Source organism: Mus caroli, chromosome 2, assembly GCF_900094665.2.
Source record: "Mus caroli chromosome 2, CAROLI_EIJ_v1.1, whole genome shotgun sequence".
Lineage (NCBI taxonomy): Eukaryota > Metazoa > Chordata > Mammalia > Rodentia > Muridae > Mus > Mus caroli.
In genome coordinates, this window is record NC_034571.1 from 18,767,360 (window position 1) to 18,783,341 (window position 15,982).

General features: G+C 41.3%; 1 protein-coding gene across 1 annotated transcript in view; it reads left to right on the top strand.

The window, feature by feature from the left end:
• Positions 1-580: 580 nt before the first annotated feature.
• The window catches only part of Apbb1ip (amyloid beta precursor protein binding family B member 1 interacting protein), a 98,415-nt gene continuing 83,013 nt past the window's right edge, over positions 581-15,982 (top strand). The window contains exon 1 of the mRNA XM_021155983.2: positions 581-1,022. The gene's annotated coding sequence lies outside the window, so the exon portion shown is untranslated. The remainder of the gene's footprint in view (positions 1,023-15,982) is intronic.

Genomic DNA, 15,982 nt, shown 5'->3' on the forward strand with positions numbered 1-15,982 from the left:
AAGTGATCTCGGTGGCACATGAGAGGCAGGAGGATCTCTATGTGTTCGAAGCCAGCTTGATCTACACTGCACCACTTCTCTGTCCACCCTAACTGGAACGTCCCCTTCTGGGCTGGTCCAGGAAGTCTTAGACAATGGCAGATTGAGGAAGTGCAGCGAGGATTGAGGTAAAGACATAGAAGGCTATTGCAAAATAAGATGGCCCCTTTACCCTTTGTGGAACTTAATAGATTGGGATTGATCCACACGATGTGAAAATAAACGGAAGACAGGCCTCAACAGAAGCAGAGGGTCCTTTTATTAAAACAATGAAGGGAGGCAGTCTTGGGGGAAGTGGAGGCTGCGCAGATGCTCAGGGAGCTTGAAGGTTTCGTGGGGCAGAAAAGGGAACTTACATCTGTTCCGCTCAAGTCTCAAAATTGTAACCAATGTAGGTTGATTTTTAGATCTCGTTGGGAACTAACTGCCTGCAGGTGTTACTAACTAACTGGTGAACTCTCCTGTAGGGAGTTTCTCAGCTAATCTGAGACTTTTAGTCTTGAGCACTAACCCTTCAGACTAGCATCTGGGCGTTAGTCTCGACTCTTACAAAGACCACAAAGACCCATACAGACGAGAGAAGGCTTTCCCTAACCTTAGGGCAGGAAGTGTTTTCTTCCAGGGGTGGACAGGGTTTGGAAAAAACAACCCAAACTTGCTAAACTTGCGGAGCCCTTTAGGCGGGGCTTGGTGTCTGTCTATTCTCCTCCAGGGCTTTGCTAGCTAGCACCTCCGTGCAAAGCCAAGAGTTTGCGCCGCTGGGTGGGCAGGGCTCACAGCACTTCCTCCCTGAGCCCACGTCCTCGCCTCGAGGCCGGTCCAGCCCAGAGGCGCCAACCACTCATCTCTGCTCATTCCGGTGCACTTCAGCTCAACTCGGCCCATCTCGGCTCAGCCCCGCGCATCTCCGCACAGCCTCCTCGCATCTCTGCACAGCCTCCTCGCATCTCTGCAAGCTCGCACCCCCCTTCCCAGCAGTCAAGGTAAGCCGCACCCTAATCCTGCGCACGGGTTTGGGGTACTCAGGCTGCTACACTGCGTGTCCTATGGGGGTGGGATGGGGGTGGGGGAGACTACGTTGTGGCACAGGTCCACGCTCCGGCCACGTGAACACGCCCCACACCCCACACCCCCGCAGCAGCCAGGAAGCTTCAGGTCCCCTGGGAACCTCTTGCGCTCTTGACCTGGGGCTCCCTCTTCTCCCCCGTGCGTTTTGTTTTAACAGATTTTCTGCTTAAGAAATGCTACCAGGTCTCAGGGACCCCACATTAAATTGAGCTAATCTTGAAACAAAACATCCCCTGAGGCATTTTAGGGCACCTCACATTAAGTGGTAGTCTGAGGAGACTTTTGAGAGTCAGAGGACACATAGCTCAAAGTGTTTCCCTTCATTTAAAACTTTAACTGCAGTTCTGCTTTTTGAAGACTGTCTTTCCCTCTCAGTCTCCTTTTCTTTGTAAAAAATGTGGTAAGGATAAGTTTGAATACCAGACAAGGGATTCCTAATTTAGTTTGGAGTGAAGATGCAGAAAATGCTTTATATTTTGAAAGATAAGAATGCTCTTGTATACCACCACCACCACCACCACCACCACCTCCACCACCACCACCGCTAGAACCCCCAGTACAGGCCCCTCGCTCAGACTTTACCACGTGTACCTCTTCATTCCCCTTGGCAATGTATTTCTCAGCTTTCATACCAAGGTGCAGAGTGACATGTGCTCTCCTAGAGCATCTCTGTTCAAAGAGTAGTTTTGTGATAGGAACGCGCCGAGTAAAGGGGAAAATAGAGCAGACAAGAGGCTGTGGGTTTATCCGCCATACAACAGTGATACGGTGTGAACAAAAGCAAGCGCGCAAATCTGGGACTCCAAACTGAAACTTCAGAAAAGAAACTTTGGCTTTCAGACTAAACCAAGAGTTTTGCCTTCTGGGCCTCCCTAAAATGGGAGCACGTGGGCCTGAAGAGGAATGCTGGCTAGCAAGATAGCAGAAGATAAGAAAAGAGTCGCTTGTTCTCAATGTCCTTCCAGGTGGTGTCTCCTGTCTGATCAGTAAACTCAGAGTCTAGCAAATGTAATGTCATCTTCAAACTATTAGCACTTAACTTGTACATTCTTATAAATATTTGTGACCTTTCTGGTACTTGATAGATTCCAGTTGTTGCTCTACATCTATAGGACACTAGCAGACAGAAATGAACTTATTTACATTATTTTAACCACACTGGAACTCGTGTATAAATAAGATTATACCACATAAGAATGGAGACGCTAGCAGTGCTCAGAAGGGGTCCGGTGAATCACATGCTGCTTCAATCTTGCATTCAGTTCCAGAGGGAAAAGGAGAATGTGCCAACAGACTTTGTTATAAGCTGAAATATAAACACTTTTGATGAGTTTTGTTTCTGAGACATTCCTCTTAAAAAGCAACGTAATTTCTGGTCCTTATGTAAGTTGCCAACATTCCATTGTATTGCATTTCAGCAGTCCTGAGTTACTAGTTTTTGAGAAATGTAACTTTGAAATGTGTAATTAATTACACATACTCACTGGGCTCTGCAGTATCCACTACATTTTCTTGGAAATTTTATATTCTGAGAGTGTATACCTGTTCTCCACTATAGTTTCATTGTATGTCACAGATAGATTTTTAAAAGCTCTAGATATTTTCATATTATATAGTAAGCAATTTATGAAGTTGTATGAGTTGTTGTATGAGTTGTGCAACTTTGAATTCTCAAATGGCATTGTTGCTTTTTATTTCTATTTATTTCTAGTCCTTTTCTATTTCAATTTACCTATTTTGATAAGTCTTTTAACAAACCTACAATTCTTTAGAATAAATTCAATTCGTGCTTTGTAGTCTATCAAACTATAACCTTTACAACATTATTGAACATCATAAGTGATCTTAGGAACTTTCAAAATGAAATAATCTAAAATAAATAAGACAAGCATGGACATTATGCACATAATTGGAATGTTATGCAATGTTTTGGATAATTATGTGTGTGAGAAAAATTATATATTGCAGCTAAGTGTCTAGATGCCTTTTCTGCCCCTTGGAGATGCTAAATAAATTCTATGTTGTAGGTCTGTGTATGGACTCTGACATGTGGCATGAGGTTAGATTAAGCCTCAAGACTGAATATTTTTTAATTAACATGATTGGTCCTTTCAATATGAAATTTGTGTTTTGTATTAATTCTTTGGTCCCAAATTATAAGTATCTTAAAAGTTCAAATATTATATGAATTCACTATAAATGAATTACATTGTATGTACATTGTAAATATACATTAAGGATATTTGGCAAGGACACTGGTTGTACAGTGATGTATATATGCATAATAGTTATGTCAGAGAATTAACTTTCAAAGGCAACTTAATATATCTGAAAAAATAGTACTTCCCTAGAGAAAAGAGGAGAGCAACACTAAGACCTGATGCCTCTCCCAGTTCAAGAGATGGGAAGGCAGGGCTTGGGGAGAGCTGAGGACTAGAGGCTACCACTGCCACCCTTGTGTCCCTACTTCCCAGCCAAATTCTGTCACTACCATTGAGATTCAAAATGTCTCAAGCCCCAAGACCCAGTTTGTTCCCTGGTTCCAATTTTGAGGCAGTATGGAAGATAAAATACCACACCAAGCCCTCACACTTCTCAGTCCAGACTCAGGAGTTTCAGGTCAAGACTACATTTCCTGTGATCTGACTATAAACCTGAATCACTAAGAACCATGTTATTAAACCTATTTCCTTCTTTTTCTTGAAACTTGGGTTCCCTTTGGATCACCATGTGGCAGTAGTACCTAATATTTTTTTTTTAAGCAGGTAACAACTTAAACCCCTTATCTAAGTTCTTGAGACCAGAAGTTTCATTTTTTGGATTTTTGGGGAATGGAGGATAGAATGTTTGCATACACACGAGATATCATGATAGTCATTATGAACATGAGATTCATTTGCTTCATATGCACTTTATACACAGAGTTGGATGGTACATTATGCAAAGTTGTAAATTTTTCTGTACATGAAAAAGGTTTATATATTTCAGCTAAGGGGGTAAGAAATATTTCCCCCCTTGAGAAGGCTAAATAAGTTCAGTATTCTGTACCTATATTTTGGACTCTGAACTGTCATGTGTGGTCCCGTGTGGAATTTTCTGTTTGTGACATCATTATTGGTGCTCCAAAATATATCAGATTTTGTAGGATCTAAGGTTTGGGGTTTTTAGAGTTAGAGATGTTTAACCAGACCAAGATGGCTTAATTACCATGTGACTGGCTAATCTTCACATCTAGACTTGTACTACTCCAGCTCCTCTTTGTCACTGAAATGAAAGCACAGACAGGTTAAGAAATGTACATAGCCAGTGACCTGGAAAAGAGCTGATACTGACCTGGAGAAGTTTGATAGCAGCACCATACATCTAGCGCAAGTGCTCAGCTGAGGCAAAAGATGGGACCAATCCTCAGTGAGATTGTAGCCTAGAAGTGGGGAGAAAAGCACAGTGATAATTCTACATGGGACTAAAGTTGTGTTCTGTGTGGCCACATAACAGGCCAGAGCGGGGAAGAGGGATGAATAGAAGAGAGCCAAGCAAAACAAGCAGACTTGCCTTGTAATAGATGGAAGACAGATAGCATTCTCAATTCTAAAGTTAATGCCTTTGTCTTTGGAAAAGTAGTCTCCTTTGGCCCAATCCTGTTTTCATTCTTCATTATATCCACATTCCTCCAGGTGGCCTTCTGGCTGGATTAAATCAACATCATAGTAAGTCTAATCCTGTCTCTAACTCTACTGGAAGTCTTTCTGACTTGAACTTATATAACAGACTCATCAGAGATATGTCTGTGTTCTAGGAGGGAGATAATTACAGAGAAATTCTGTTCCCATACAGTGGCTGGCAAATTTATGTACAGGTAACTACATCCTGTTAGACTGGAGAGAAATCAGAAGTGCCACTAGAGCAAGTAAGCTGTGAATGGGCAATTTTCTCTTCATTTTTATTATGAAATTTTCACGCATACAAATGATGACTATGTATTTATATATTCATATAATTGTGTGTGTGTGTGTGTGTGTGTGTGTGTGTGTGTTGAGAACCACTGCCATAGAGAAAACTTACTAGCTTGCTCCTCATGGCTTGCTCAGCCTGCTTTATTATAATAAAACCCAGGACTACCAACCCAGGGGTGTCCCCACCCACAACATACTGAGCCCTACCCCCATCAATCACTAATTAAGAAAATGCCCTACAGGCTTGCCTGCAGCCCAGTCTTATGGGAGCATTTTCTCACTCAAAGTTTCCTCCTCTCAAATGTCTGGCTATAGCTTTGTCAGGTTAACATAAAACTATACAGCACATGGAATAAAGACCCCTGAACTCTCTCACAGCAGTCACTGAGAGGTTGTTCTGAACCCTGTTAGGTCTTTTCAACTTGTTAAATACCAGATCCCCAATTTCTTCCTCATTGCCCAACTCCTATATGAGGCTACTAAGGGCTCTTCAGAAGAGCCTCCCCTTGCTCCCTCCTCAAATCCCATTCAACCACTGAAATGGGCCTTAGCTAAAACATGCACCTTATCACTACCCAATGCTTCCAAATCCTTTCTATCTCTCTATTCTAACCAGGGCCAGACCCTAGCCTTCGCCTACTCATGAGCAGGAGATGCCTACAATCCTGTCACATATCACTATAAGCCAGTCTAAACCCAACCTTCCTGATGTTGTGACTCTTCATTGCAGTTCTTCATGTTGTGGTGACCCCCGACCACAAAATTATTTTCATTGCTACTTCCTAGCTATTTTGCTATTCGAAAACATAATGTAAATATCTGTTATTTGTGATATCTGATATGCAACCCCTGTGAAAGAGTTGGTCCAGCCACAAAGGGGTCGAGACCCACAGGTTGAGAACTACTACTCTAAACAGTTAGCTCCTGTTACAAAGGAATGGTCACCTAGCTGACACTTGATCCTTTCAGAAGCCAACAAAAATTTCTCACATAACCTAATAACTATTAACTCCTGCCATTCTCTCAAAGATCCCAGGTCCAAACCTTCCATGCCTGTCTCCTTGATTCTAATATTTCCTTGGAACCATGCCCTATCTTCATCTCTGCCATTGCCCTTCCAGCTCACACTGCTCCCACGCCTCAAATACCTTGACATTCATGCACAGACACTAACCATTCTCTCAATCCCTTCATGCAAGATTCAGTCACCTCACTTACAGACCCCCAAGCTCCAGTTTGATTTATAGATGGGGCTACCGAAAATTACCTCCTTATGCCTCAGATTATTCCATCATCTGGGACCACCCCAATTCTCACAATGCACCTTCATTAAAGATAACCTTCTGGCCATAGGTACCATTTCTCCACAAGCCAAACCACTGCCTTTAAACAAGCCCTAATACTGGCTAAAGATCTTTCTGTTAACATATATATTCATACTCAAATATGCATATAAAATAATTCATTTAAATATTCTAATGTGGAGCTTAAGAGGCTTCCTCACCCTAAAGGGGACCCCAGACATCAATCTCTCCGCTGTCCAGGGCCTTTTGACTCTGTCCTTTTTCTGTCCAATACAGCAGTAATCCATGAAAAAAGGAACCCCAAAATACATCTTCTCTCTCAAAACAGAACATGCTGATGAACTATCCCCCACACTCAGACCTTCATCTGCCCTTTCTCTCTTTTCTTACCTATCACATCCCCCCTCTTTCCCCCTCACCCAAGTTTTCTCACACAAATACCCTTTGTTTCATCTGTCTAATCAGACCCTAACTTCCATCCTACAAAATTATGGATAAAACAGTATTATCCATTTCTGAGATTGACAGATCTATAAAGCCTCAACAAACACTTATGATAGTTACCAAAAAACAAAAAAACAAAAAACAAAATATGTGCATGCCCCCCCCCTCTGTGTGTGTGTGTGTGTGTATTTATCATTGATACCTTCTCTGAGTGGGTCCAAGCATTTCCTACTACCAAGAAAAGAGTGCTCACATATTCATTACAGAACTTATTCCCTGATTAGGTTAGTCATCCTCAGTACAATCAGATAACAATCCAGAATTCACATCCTCTATTTCCCAAAATATTTTAAATTACTTAAAAGTCTCCTAGATGTTTCACACTCCTTATTACTCCAGTCTTCTGTCAAGGTTGAAAGGACAAGCCATAATATAAAAGGAACCTCATAAAACTCACCCTAGAATTAATATAGAGTTGGGCTAAACTCCTGGACCTGGCATTGCTCAAATTGAGAGCCTTACCCAAACAACAACAAGACAAACTTTGGGGATCCCAAAGACTTAAACCATCCTAATCTAGCTAGCTTAAGAACACAGTTAATCAGTACTGTCTCACTTCTGGATAATCAAGATAACTCCAATTGTTTTTAACATGTGTGAAAGGAAGAAATGAACATTGAGGATCCCTGAATTCACACATACAGTGTTGGTCAGTGATACACTGTGCAGTGAGGGACTTCTACAGCTGCAGCATAGAAACACGGTCCCCAGGGAGACTGGATGAGGCACTTCACCAACACAAAAGCTTATTGTGCCCAGAGATGAAAGAGTTTCTGTTTTCAAAATCCAAGGCTAGATTTGGAATAAAAAGATGCTTTCTCACTATGCAGCTCCCCTAGAAGCTACTGAAAATATCAGGGACAATGGTAAGGTGTTTAAAAGCTGAAAGTTCTTGCTGACAGGAGCCTGATATATCTGTCTCCTGAGAGGCTCTGCCAGTGCCTGAAAAATACAGAAGTGGATGCTCACAGCCATCCATTGGACTGAGCACAGGGTCCCCAATGAAGGAGCTAAAGAAAGGACCCAAGGAGCTGAAGGGGTTTGCAGCCCCATAGGAGAAACAACAATATGAACTAACCAGTACCCCCAGAGCTCCCAGGGACTAAACCACCAACCAAGGAGTACACAAGGAGGGACTCAAGGCTTCAGCCACATATGTAGCTGAGGATGGCCTTGTGGGACATCATTGAGAGGAGAGGCCCTTGGTCTTGTGAAGGTTCGATGCCTCAGTGTAGCGGAATTGCCAAGACAGGGAAGCAGGAGTGGGTGGATTAGTAAGCAGTGGGAGGGGCTTCAGAGGGGAAATTAGGAAAGGGGATAAAATTTGAAATGTAAATAAAATATCTAATAAAAAAAAGGAAAAAAAAGCTGAAATTTAGGAAGCAGTTCAAGTGGAGCCTGAGATAACTAACATTTCACTTAGCTTGGTAGCAGGTCTCAAGATGTGTCGTTGTGAAGTAGTGATAGAGCTGGCAGAACACCACTAAGAACCGTTGGCTACAATGACAGAGCTGTGGGTCATGACCCCTTTGGCAAACCTCTATCTCCATAACTATTTACATTATGATTCCCAACAGGAGCAAAATTACAGTTAGGAAGTAGCAATGAAAATAATGTTATGGTTGAGGGCCAACACAAAGAACTGAATTAAGGGGTCAGAGCCTTAGGAAGGTTGAGGACCACTGCCATAGGGAGTTCTCTACAACAAAGGTCCAGTCCTTACCCCTTAGACTTTCATCTCAAAAGAACAAATTTTGCAGATGTGATAGGATGAAGGAGATCCCATGAAATAGTTTTCTACTTACTTCATATCGTGTTTCATAATTGCATTTTCTGACCGAGTTTATCTAGGACTACTGTATTTGTGCTATTGACAGGTGCCTTATCTCTGCCGTTAGCATTCACAAGTGGCAGTTACATCCAGGAACCAGCTAAGCTTGGGATGCAGTATTATTTTCATTTGGGCATAGTGGCTTCCTTGGGGGAAGGATGGTATCCCTGAGTGATTACCCCAGCCCTGTCTTTCATTGCTCTCCTTCCAATTCAGTTCCATAAATGACTGGAATCAGTCAACCAAGATTCACTCTTAAGTGTATTTAGAATTTTGTGGCTTATATACTTCCTACATTGTAAAAAAAAAAAAAAAAAAAACCCCGCAGAAATGAAGTCCTGTGTGCTGTGAGTGTCTGTAAAGGAAGTGTAGCCCAGTGAATACTGGACAGAGAGGAAACCCCAAGAGGTCATATCCTCATGGTTCCTTTATGGAGCTGGGGCTGATACCTAACATATGTTTTAGTTAGATGAAATTTTCTCAATGTAATATAGTAGGAACTTCATTTTTCTCCCTATTTCAAGTATTTTTATCTTTTTGAGGGTCAACTAGGTACCAGTGTGACAAGGTATAAGATAAGAAATGGTCCCTCGAGCCCAAAAGATTGCAGCCTAATGGGAAGATGTGGCCTACAGATAAACATGTGATAATGTATTATGTACACTGATAGGTGCAAAACTCATGAAGTGAAGAAATGATAGAGGGGCAGTGTGTGGGAGTGACCTCGGTATGCTTTGAAGGATAAAGGAATGTTCAGGTGGATCAGTGGAAGAACTTCAGACACCAGACACATGGGACAGTGTGGCAGAGCTGGAGCATAAGGTATATAGAGAGGAATGGAGCAGCTATGAGTAATATTCAGACTGTACTCATGTGATGTGTTCTCCATGCCCAGCCATGTTAGAGTAAAAGGCAGAGGCAATCCAAAAACCTAGCCATAAAATGCAATGCAGACCATACATGGAACTTTGAATTTCTTAGAAGAAACTTAAGCTTCTTAAAAACTCTAACAAATATAATTTTGCATTGATTCCAATCACATATTTGGTGAAATATCCAAAACTATCATCTACTAGATGCTCACTATTTTAAAGTACAGCAAATTTAAAATGCGAGGAAATTATTTCTTTTTTCACACAGTTTTCAAGATCCTTTGGGGAGTTGTGTGTACAGCACATGTCTGTTCAGCCACAGCTCAAGTGCCAAGTAGCTTCATCGTGTCTGAGTAACTGGACAGAGCAGCTTGAGATAAATGCAGATGAGTAAAGGGGGTGTTAGGTGAATTCTGAAATCAGCTAAAGGAAAGGGAGGGAAAGATTGCTTTGGTTTTATCCCTAGCACCTGTCTTGAAGTCATATTTAAATCTCAAGTGATAGTATAGTTTGTTGTTCTCTTTGCTTTCTTAAGTTTTTAAGGTTTATGTCTGTAGCCTTGTCTGTCCAGGAACTAGCTCTGTAGATCAAGCTGGGCTCAAACTCAAACCTCTGCCTCCCCAGTGCTGGGATTAAATGTGTGCACCACCATGCCAGGTTTTAAATCCCAGGTTTTTATTAGTACTCTAGCTACAAAGACAAGCTCAAATGTATTTTCTTATTATGCTTCCTCTCCTCTGCATGCTTTATTTTATGTATTCTGCCTAAAAGTGACAGGAACAGAAAAATAAGTAGAAATTAACAGCAGAGCATGCTGCCCTAAAACCCACATCCGGCCCAATGCGATCTGTTGCCCTAGGCAACACTGGTTGTCAACTTTTATTTTGTTTTCATTTTGGTTCACCTGCTAGTTCACAAGCATAACAGCAATAACAGAAGCTGTTCACTTGCAGTGGCTCTCCACCCCACAATTGCACTCCCTTCTCAGGCAAAGGCAGAGTCAGAAGATTTGGGGTACAGAGCTGGAGCCATCTATGGTATAGCTTTAAAAAGTCTTGGAGTGTGGACAGCATGGTTCTCTACTGTTCAGATAATGGAGCCTCTGTCCTAGAAACTCTATTTACAAATGCTCAGGAAGTGTGGACATGTGGGATGTAGGTATATTATTATGGCCTTAGGGGTTTGGTGTGTGTGTGTTGGTGTGTGTGTGTTGGTGTGTGTGTGTGTCTGTTGGAAGGAGAACATAATAATAAAAAACTAAAACAGGGATAATAAAATAATATCTGGTACTAAACACACACACACACACACACACACACACACACACACACACACACATTTTTAGTTTCCTTCTAAATTATAACCAAACTGTATTTACTTGAATGGGATACCATGTTAATTGCCTCCTCTAAGAGAAGTCTTGGCATTTAAATCTGAAGTGTCCCTCCAGGCTCCTGTTTTGAATGCTGAGCCCCAACCTGTGGTGCTATCTGGAGACCTCTGGTGCAGTTAGGAAGTAAAGCTTAGCTGGAGGAAATAAAGTACAGCGCAAGTCTTTGAAGCTATGCCACCCTGATCCCACGCTGGCTGTCAAATATCCTCATCCAGATTCACTCAGGTGCCTAAACACTGGCAGCTTCCTGTTGGAAATGGCACAGGCTAAGGTACAGAGAGTGGTCAATACTGGGTTATTTAAACCTGTTTAAATGCAGACCAGGCCAGAGCTGTATGAATATTCAGCAGAAGAACCTGGAATAGCATCCAACTTGTTTGAAACTGTTGGAACAAAACAAAATGAAAACGCATTCCCCTAGAAGTCCCTAAAATTAAATCAAATATTTTTCCTGGATGTGTCCATATTTGAAATAATCCTGTATTATTCAGATTCTTTTCAATTGTGAAACACATCTTTCATCCAAAGGATACAAAGTAGAAGATAAGAACATTTCTATTCTTTTACCTCACTCGCCTTGTTTAGCATTGGCAGTGAAAACTGGTATACTCTGTGGGAGACAAGTTTCAGGATCCCATTGAACATCAATATTCACAGATATTCAAGTCCTCTACCTAAAATGGTGTACCATTTGCACAGAACATATACACACATTTTTTTTTCATGTATTTTGGATCATCTTGTGGTTCCTTAACATCTCTACTAAAACATAGCTGTTCTAGGAATAACAGTGACAGTAATTTACTTAGGGAGTAATAACAAAAGGAAGTCTGTATTAGGTGTGTATACTGGTAATCTCTGCACTCAGAAACAAAGGCAGGAGGATGGAGACTTGGAAACTAGCCTAAACTGTGTGTGTGTGTGTGTGTGTGTGTGTGTGTGTGTCTGTGTGTGTGTGGTAGTAGTAGTAGTAGTAGTAGTAGTAGTAGTAGTAGTAGCAAAACCCTATCTCAAATAAGAGAGGGAAGTGTGGGGGAAGGGAGAAGGAGCCTGTACATGCTAAAAAAAAATTATTAGTTTTTCATTTTGTGCAGTGTCTGACTTGTCTACTGTTATAACCCCCTGTAGCTGGTCTTTGCTACTTTATGTGTTCTTTTCTCCACCATTGATCCCTTCAGTTCCCCCACCCCCATCACTAGATAGGAGAGAAAGAAGGATAGAGGTGGAGAGAGAGAGAGAGAGAGAGAGAGAGAGAGATATCCATGAATCTAAATTTCTTTCATTTTGTTGCTTTTTTGAGCATGACTACCAACAAACCTCAAGCAACCCCTCTGAACAACCAACAACGCACCTCTTGGGGACCCTAGCATTTATATACCCTCTGAAACATCCCCAGAATTGAAAACATCACACATTGACAGAAACTATCCGCAGCTGGCAAAAACACACCTCTGCTAGAGCATGAGGCAAAGCATAGTCAGACAAACCATAGTCAGTCTGAAGCAGCCTCCTATCCTACACCTGGGATTAAAACAAAACATAGTTTTATAGTGTTTCTTTGTTTTTAAAGGAACCAAGTTTCCAGAATTGTCCGTCCATCTCCCTCCAATCACTGTCTTTTATTCACCCCTACTCCTCCAAGCCTCCTTCTTCCCAGAGAGTTGCCACTGGTTTCCTGTCTTGTACAAGTGGCTAGAGCTTCTGTGTGCTCTTGATGCAATGACCATGTCACATACAGAAGACAAAATGTGCTCTGCTCTATCCTCCAGGTCTTATAGTCTGCCCATCTCTTCCTCTTCCATAATATCGCCTGGGTCAAAGAGTAAGTGACATGGCTGTTCCATTTGAAGTCTTGAGTATTCAGCATCCTTATTCTCAGCATTTTTCTGGTTTACAAGTCTGCTTTGATCGCTGCTCACTTCTCTGTTAAGACTAAGATTCTGTGCTAGTCTATGGATATAAATGTGACTATTTAGAAAGTAGTTTAACAACATGCCTATTTAGCAAATCAGCAATTATAGTTTCCCCATATGACCTGTGACCTCTCTGGCCATCAGCTTTTGAGTGCATTTACAGTACAGGCATGTGTTACCTCTCATGGAAGTGGACTCCAGATCCATGCAGCAAGCAGTTGGTTACCCCCAGAACAGTCATGCCACTGTTACACTGGGCATATCTTGTCAGGAAAGTCAGTATTGTAGCCTCAGGAGCTCCCACTGGTCAAATTATAGATGACTCTCCTCTCCTAACACCTTGCCTAGCACCCTCCAACACTACGCATGCTCACTAACAGTAGGAAGCCACCAGTTCAATTCCAGTTGATTTCATTGTAAACACAATTTTTTGATAAGTATTTTCTCAAGCTTGGTGAAATCGTCAACTGGTAAACCAATCCGATAAGGACAGTCACCTATAGGTGCAAAGTTAATTTCCTGCTCTCTTAGAGCAAAGTCTGGTTGAAGTGATGAGACAGGGTGTATTAAAGTCATAACAAGCTAAACAAGAATGTCAAAAGGTACAGCTGATAACCAAGCAACCACTTCTAAATAGCTTTGTTTAGAAATGAGAATGAGCTTTATTTTAAGTGATCTTTCCCACATGCACTGTTACACTACTTTGGAAGGCACAGAGGAAAGAAATCAGGCTTGGAGCCTGTTACTTACTTTCTCAGAATTTAGTGAATTGAAGAGTTGTTCTCTACCCACAATGGGAACTCAATAATTTCTTAAAATAAATGATCTGAGACTACTTTGATCATTGTAACCATTTTCTTCCACTTTTTGGACTTTGATACCCACAACAACATCTGTGGGTAAGTTTAGCCACTGTGTAAATCATAGTCTATTTTCTATTCTCTTGTTATGTATCTTTAAATCCTTTGTCAAGCCCTATGGAGTAAATAAGTAATGAAACTTCTAAGTCATTAATCTTCCCAACTTGATTTTCAATTATGAGATGAAAAGCTTGGACCAAGTTAAACTTGACCCACTTTGCTAGCTCTTACTCTAACATGTATATGAAGGCAGGGTTGTCCAGAGAGTGAAGTCTTTGTGTCACACACAAGGTCCCACAGGGAGTCAGATATATTCATGGTGCATTTCCATTGCAGAAATGTCAAAACCAAACAGCACAATGGGGCCAGTGAGGTGGCTCAGTGGGTAAAGTATCAGAAGTATGAAAAGGGATCTGCTAGTCACAACCTCAGGTACCCACTGCGGCTCTTAGAAAGTATCTGCTCTGGGACACTTTCCTGTAAGCGGATGTTTAGAAAGAGGAGGAAGGTGGGAGTGAATTTGGAGCAATGTGCTGGGGATAGATTGTGGATGAGTTCATCGTAGGGTTTCTCTGAGCATCTCTTCTAGCCAGCTTGGGAGATGTGAAGTTGACCTATTTGGACTGAGGCAGGGCTTCCCTGCTATACCCATGTGCTGGGTCTGGAAGGAAACACTAGTCTCTCCCTTCCTGGGTCCTTCACCATCAGTTTGCCTTTCTGAGGCTGATGTACATTTGATGGATCTAGTGGTTGCCTCCTCCTTCTGACCTCCAGTGTTCAGATTGCCTACTGACCTGGCTTCTGGGGCTGAACTACAGTATCAATTCTGATCATCCAAGAGAAAGGCTTCAAGGTATAGTTTGTCCCGGGTGAATGCTGACCTTGAAGAACCAAGAAATCTCTCCACAATTGATACCACAAGAGATTATTTCATTTTTGGCTGGCATCTCTGCTGCAGAGTTTTATTTGTGCTACTTAGGAGTGTGCTGATACAATGAGCTGAGTGATAGAGTGCTGTAGAATGGCTTTAAAAGTTTTACGAATAGTCAAATGATGAGACGCAGAGAAACCAGTCCACTTAGCTAACTGAAATGAAAATATAGGCCATATATTTGTTTACGATGAGCATGTTATCCACAATAATTACCTGTGTTGGTACTTTCTCTTTAAACTATGAAAGTTGCATGTTAAGTTTTGTGAAACATGAAATGCATAACTTCTTAGAATTTGTTTTCCTTTCTGTATCTGCTGATTCAGCACTTTGGGGCTCTAGGTGTTTTGTTGCTGCTGCTTCTGCTGCTGTTTCCAGTGCTCAGAGTAGAACTCAAGGCCCCGTCCATCTTGAAGATTTGTGTATGGATGTGTGTGTGCATACTTGTGTGTGTGTGCATTTGGGTGCATGAGTGTGTGTTCCTGTGTGTGCTGCTTGTGTATATGTGGATTGTAGTTCTGTCATAACCTATTGCTGTCAGTTCTGTTGATCACAGATACTAGCTCACTGATACAAATACTTGCACAAATCATTCAATAAGTATAAGGAGGATCAACCTGGATTGCATAGTGATTTCCAGGCTAGCCTGGACCATACAAAGACTTTGTCTTAAAAAAAATAACATCTATCTCTGCTTTCAGTAGTATTCATTAAAAAAAAAAAACAAAAATTCTTATTTTCTATAAAAATCAACTTAAAATGAGCCATTTGACTAAGCAAAGGAGCTTTAGTTCCATTTTAATTTTTGTAATTTTAATTACAAAAAAAAAGCCTATTAAAACCCCTACCAAAAGCATGGGATTAGATTTTCATGATGTTAAATGAAACAATAATTACTTACAATAAAATTCCCAAACCATAAACAACATAAGAGAAATGTATCATTTGGTCTCAAACCTAATTAAAATCGTTTGTGCTACAGTGTCTTCAAAAAAGCAGGAAGACCATGTAGAGAATGGAAGAAAACACAGGTCATATCTCTAAGAAGGGACAACTGTCAAGAATATTTAAGGAAATCTTGTAATGTAAAAATAAAAAGATAATCTACTTTAAAACTGGACAAAAGGTGTTAATTGCTATTTCTCAAAAAAAATAGGGATACCAATTTAAGTACATGGAAATATGTTCAACATCATAAGAGAACTGCAGTTCAAAAGCAGTGAGAGAAGCCGGGCGTGGTGGCGCACGCCTTTAATCCCAGCACTCGGGAGGCAGAGGCAGGCGGATTTCTGAGTTCGAGGCCAGCCTGGTCTA